General features: G+C 47.4%; 1 long non-coding RNA gene across 1 annotated transcript; it reads left to right on the top strand.

Annotated features, from left to right (window-relative positions):
* Positions 1-377: 377 nt before the first annotated feature.
* Positions 378-4686, top strand: LOC114484156 (uncharacterized). Its single transcript, XR_003676699.1, has 3 exons — positions 378-436; positions 535-640; positions 4145-4686. It is a non-coding gene; the product is annotated as an uncharacterized lncRNA (long non-coding RNA).
* The last annotated feature ends 1251 nt before the right edge of the window (positions 4687-5937 follow it).

Raw genomic sequence — 5937 nt, forward strand, 5'->3', positions numbered from 1 at the left:
CACGAACCCGCGTCCCCTGCATCGGCAGGCGGACTCTCAACCACTGCACCACCAGGGAAGCCCTAGACTAGCATTCTTGAGTCCCCATTGCCTAAGAGCTGGAGGCTTAGTAGCTCAGCGTGTAGCTTGACTCCTCTCTCACTGAAATGTCTTACGTCTGGTCCTGATCCCATTCCTGGAAAAGCTTGTGACCTTGGCTGGACACTTTCTTGTCTAGGATCCTTTGGCTGCATGTCTTGCAGCATCACGGGACTCCTCACGCCATAGCATCTATGGAGAAGACTCTGGCCAAGGCCAGAAAGGGGAGGAGCTGACCGACCTGTTATTCAGTGTCAAACATGACCCAGAGGTTTCCTCATTTAATTGACACAACTGCCCTCTGAGATGGATGTTGTTCCTGTTTTACCCAGGAGGAAACTGAGGTCCAGAGAGTTAGGTAAGCTGCTTATTGTAGAAATGGCTGTTCACAGGAGTGGTGTTTACGGTTTGAAGATAAAATAGCAAGTCATATCTTGCTCTTATTCCCCACGGCAGCAGCCCTTCCCTGGAAAGGCCCGAGGCTCTGTGTGGAAGGAGATAAGATGCCGCAGCTTCCAGCAGACCTGCATTAGCCAGAGCGACGTCAGGCACACTGTGTCCCGTGGGTATCTGAGAACAAAATATGTGTGGGGTAGGCTGAGACGTAGGCCGAATCAACACCAATCACTCATGGTGGCACCTTTCAGTCAAACTGTGGTTCCATTAAGATGGCTGGTTTCCCAGTAAGTTACTTAAAGATGAAGAGAAAACAGCTGACTCTGTGTGCGTCAGTGCTGCGTGTTTTCCCCTTGAGCTGCTCCTTCACCATGAATGGATGTTTTCAGCAGGAAATTAGGATGACGGAGGATGTTGGAAAGTGTCAGGTCCAACTCAGAGAGGGAATGGACACACAGTGAGTTTGGTGACATTCCAGGTCTAGATTTTGCATTCTTTCTCTATCCCGTATTTTTCCCAGAAGAGGATTGAGTATCAGTGACCTCTTTGGACACCTTAGGTTTCGGGGAGTGTTTCAGATTCCTCTGTCAAATGATTTTTCTGCCTGATGTATGGCTCCTCAGTTAAGACATGCAGAGCTTCCTAACCTTTCTCATTTGGAGGGACTCAATCAGAAATGAAACCATCGGTAAAGGCTGCTCTTGGCTGGAGGTGACACATCCTGGGACTCTGGCACTGTGGCTCCGCCTGGCTGCCCTGAGGTCTGAGGGTATCACCATCCCCACTGTGACCCAGGCTTTCAACACACTGATTGGGAAACTGGCTAAAGTACCAGCAGAAACATTGCAAGTATGACCTTAGCCTTAGGGTAAATGGTTTTTGGTATAAATTCCAAGGGTAAACAGAAGTTAAAGGATATGTCTTTATAATCTCTCTCTCACATTCTCTCATACCCTCTCTCTCTTCCTCATACATTAAATTGAAAAAACAAGTTTGAACTAATATCTTAGATTTATAATCTTATCTTTATATTGATGGGAATACTGTCAAGTGGGCCGGGGGGAAGGGAGAGGGACAGAGACACAACCAGAAAGAGGAAGACAGATGGAGGAAGAAATTGCATTTCACCAGTAATATTCAGAATCACTCATCCATGGGTCATAAACCATTGAAAAACTTCCTTGGAATTGTCTAGGCTTAAATAATGTTCTGGGTACTATTAACACAAATCTAGTAACTAAGCTGATTACAAAAATAGATAACAACGTGAAACAATGTATAAAGAAGGAATTTTGGTGTCAGTGAGATCTGGATATGAATCTCAGCTATGCCACTTATTAGTTCTGTGCCCGTGGGATGCTGTGGAAACTTTCTGTAAAATGGGGATAATAATACCAACCTTATGAGGCTATTCTGTTAATGGAGTGAGATAAGACATGTGAAAGCATTCAGGGCATACATTTAATTGGATCCTTAACTGACATTAATTCTCTGCCTGGTAGCTTTACCCTGATATGGTCTCATGCTGTGGCACCAGTCTCACAGTGACACTTACAGTTTCTCTTGGCACTTCGGTAATTGCTACTAGTCTTTAAAATGGTGTCCAGAGTAGATTCATCTCACCATGAATTTTATGGTTCAATGAAGTCTAACTTGACAATATGAGAGGGTAGGAGGTGAAGGTGTCCTATTTGTAAGCATAGGCAACATACGTTGCTCTCGTGAACGCATCTGTTCATTTAGTATATTCATTCCCCGAATGAAAAGTGCTCTCCATGAAATATTGAATCTCGCGACCATCCCATGAAGGAGGTAACGTTTGTCCCGTGTTACAGACAGAGAATCTGAGGCTGGGAGATTAAGTGGTCTTGGGTGACTCTGCTAGTTAAGTGGCAGAGCTCAGATTCCAAGTAGGTTCCTCCTGACTCCTGACTCCAAAACCTCCCCATTGTCCAGGTTTATGGACACAGCGTATGAACACAACAAAATAACGTCCGCGATCCCAGTGACACTGCTTGGGAGTCAGATGTTGTCTTCCCTTCCACATGCTCTTTGGGTACAAGGCTCGCCTGAAAGTTGAGTACTTATCCACCCCTCTGATCTAAGTTAAAATGGAGCCTTGGAGCAGAAAGGGAGAAGGATGAGGTTAATAACATCACCCAACTGTCACCACTGTTAACATTTTGGCTCATACACATTTTGATTAAAAAAAAATTTTTTTGTTTTATTTTGGAGGTTATTTTAACCATTTATTAGCAAGAAGGAACGGGACAATATGGATGCCAGAATCTTCTTACAAGGTTCTTACTTCTTGATCCATAGCTGGTTTTCTGACTCCACTTCAGAAAATCTTCCTGGTCCTCTGTTTTATTTCTCGGGGGCGAGGTGGTACCCAGATCACACCCTGATCAGGAATCATCCTCTTGGCTCACAAGAGATAGCCCTTCCTTGGCATCTCTGAGGACCTAAAGGCTGGAATTCCTACCTGCCCAGGAATCACTCCTCTGTACATTTCCTAGGAATTATCTCTTTTGTAAGCCATGGGAGTGTACAATAATATTTGAGAAAAATTCTATTTCAAACAAATTAAACGTTTAAAAAGATTTGGCTTTAAAGGGATAGGTCTTGGATATCTGAAAAGTTTACTTATGTCAACCACCTAAGGCACCTCATTCCCAAGTAAGGGGAGTTCGTTCATGAGACTGGGAAACAACCCAAGCTTTGTCTTCCAGGGAGGTCTCTGGAACCCTAGAGACCAGAGTGTGAAACCCCATTATAGGCCGAGACATATGAGGCGTGTTCCTTAACCGCTCCGTTGCTCCGTCTTCAAAATGGGCTGATAATATGGATCTCACAGAGGTTCTGCAAGGCTTAAATGAGGTGGTGTATGCTGCGCTCTTATGGCATCAGGTCCCGGCAGCTGCTCAAAAGACAGTCTCTTATAATCAGAGCAAGTAATGCAGAGGGCGAGACTGGCCATTCTCTCTTCCAGGAAACACTTGGGTCTAAGTGTCTGAAATGGTAACCGTTCATTATTCGGCTGTGTGAGTTTTAAATTTGCTCTGTAGAAAGGACACGGAGGAGTTCAACAGGAATACCGTTTTTAGCTGTTTTGGAGTTTTCCCTCTTTGTTTAACATCAAAGTGGTCTGCAGTCCACTTTGCCAGTTTATACATATTCTTGTCCTCAGAGAAAGGCTGGAGGACCTGAGCTGGTCACCTGATTAGCTGTGACTCCCTTGCAGGCTGGCTTAGGAGACCAGATGGACTCTACCCGTTCAAGGTTTTAATGATAAGGGAGTGGAGGTGGGGTGAGGAGAAGCTCCTTCCCTTTTGGAAGGAGACTTTGTGGAGGCCCCGCTAGGAAATCATTTGTTCCCTCTAAATGCACTCTCATTCTCATAGGCACAGACTCAGATGGTTCCCACTTGAAATTTCTCATCAAGTGCAAATAGCTCCCAGCCCGGAAGGCTGAGCTGCTTTCCAGCCCCTCTTTGTGAAGAGGTTCAGCCTGTGAGCAGCCCTGGGAACTCACGTGTGGGTGGACAGAGCCCGGGCCGCACAGGAAACAAAGTCAAAGGCTCACTTTGTCCCCTCCCCTCCCCCACTGCACCCCCCCACCCCCATCCCATTCCCTCCTGCTCTCCTTCCCCCTCTGCTCTGAATTTCAGGAGAGGAGAAAACCAGCAACAGCAAGGGTTTAGCAGTTGGACCTGCTGGCCCAATCCTTGAGAATCACCCTGAAGCCTGTTATGCAGAAAAAAGCAGCAGCAGGAAGGAACTTGGCCGGAGAGCTGGGCATTGCCCTCACCTGCCCGAATCGAATTCTGCCCCTGTTCCTCCTCCCGCCTGGCCGGGGAGAGCTGGGGGTGCCACATGGCCGCCCCCGGTTGGGCTCCCCTGGGCCTGCCTCCCTGCCCCTCCGTCCAGCCCGGACCAGCCCAGTCCAGCGTGCTCCGTGGGCTGAAGTCATTTGGAGCGCGCCAGTTCGCCTCCCGTACGGGTGTGCAGCCGGGATAACGGTGATTAATGCACGTGTCTGGTGGGGCCTTCAGGGTAATTCGATTTGCTTGATATCTAGAGTGATCGCCCCTCCTTCCTGCCTGCTCCCTTTCTTTGCCTGACTTTGTGGCAGCGTTTACCTTCCTTGGTGTTTTAAGGTGATGAACGACACTTGTTTCTGGTGTTTGTTTCCGCCCAAGTTTTAATTAAATTTTGCACGAGGCTTCTGTAATTATGGATCTGAGTCTCTCTCCCTCATCTTTCCAAAGTTACTCAGCGTTCAGAACTTTCCCCAGGTTTCCTTTCTCTCCTCCTCACCATCTAACCCCCGTGCTGATGGACCCCATCCCTGCAGCCAGTACCTTTGGGTTCTGTGGTCTGTGATGCCAAAAGCCACATCCTGCTCTGATGGCTTCCATTAGGCTGGAGGAGGGAACAGACTCCCAGGAAGAGGAGCTCGCTTGCTGGAGGAGATCCAGGCTTGCCTTAGGTAATGAGACATCTGCAAACTCACCCCCTAAGTAGATGATACCGGGCCCACCAGCAGGGTTCTGTCTCTATCACGAGTGAGGTGAAGCTGTGTTTTCTTGTTCTTTTCCTTTTTTCTTTGTAAGAGCTGTGTGGGGAGAGAAGCAGCCTCTGCATGTTCCAACTGAGAGGATGCCCGCACAGCCGAGACAGCAAGAGCAATGGAGTAAGGGTCTAGGAAATAGACGAAGTGAACCAACCCAGGGCTGCTCTCTGCCTGCAAAGTGGAGATAAAATTAGAGCAAGTATGTCTGGTTCGACTTATGGTGGGTCCACAGTTCAGGCCAAGAAGTAAACTGAATGTGCTTCTGAGGTTGCAAAAACTGGCTAAGTTTCTTCAGTTATTATCCACCTGCTTTTGTTTTGGTTTGCCTAACTCACTCGTAGAAAACTCATAAGGAAGATATTCCAAACCGGAAGAGCAGAAAAAGATCTTATTCTTAAGAAACCATTAAAAGAAATTTTAGGCCAGAGCCGTTAAGGGGATGACCTAGTAATAACACCTTTATGGTTTCAACATGGACTTATTATTAAGACCGTGCTCGGGACTTCCCTGGCGGTCGGTCCAGTGGTTAAGACTCCGCATTTCCACTGCACGGGGCACGGGTTCAATCCCTGGTCGGGGAACTAAGATCCTGCATGCCGCGTGGTGCTGGGTGTTGTGAGGACACAAATGACGAGGAGTGTGGTCCTTGCCTGCCCCGACATAGCTTCAAAACCCTGTTGGGGACAGCAATAAGGTTGACACATTTAAAATAGTTCCAAGAGGACATGTGGTGCTATGAAGGAGAGGATGGAGTAGATATCAGGACAGGGGTTCTCTTCCCTCCTCTGCCACTAAGGAGTGCTGAGGCCCCGGGCAAGTCATTGCTCAGGCTTCGTGTCCTTGCTATGTATTAAAGGAGTCAAACGAAATAATCTCCTAAAGTTCCTT

Source organism: Physeter macrocephalus, chromosome 18 (genome assembly GCF_002837175.3).
Source record: "Physeter macrocephalus isolate SW-GA chromosome 18, ASM283717v5, whole genome shotgun sequence".
Classification (NCBI taxonomy): Eukaryota; Metazoa; Chordata; class Mammalia; order Artiodactyla; family Physeteridae; genus Physeter; species Physeter macrocephalus.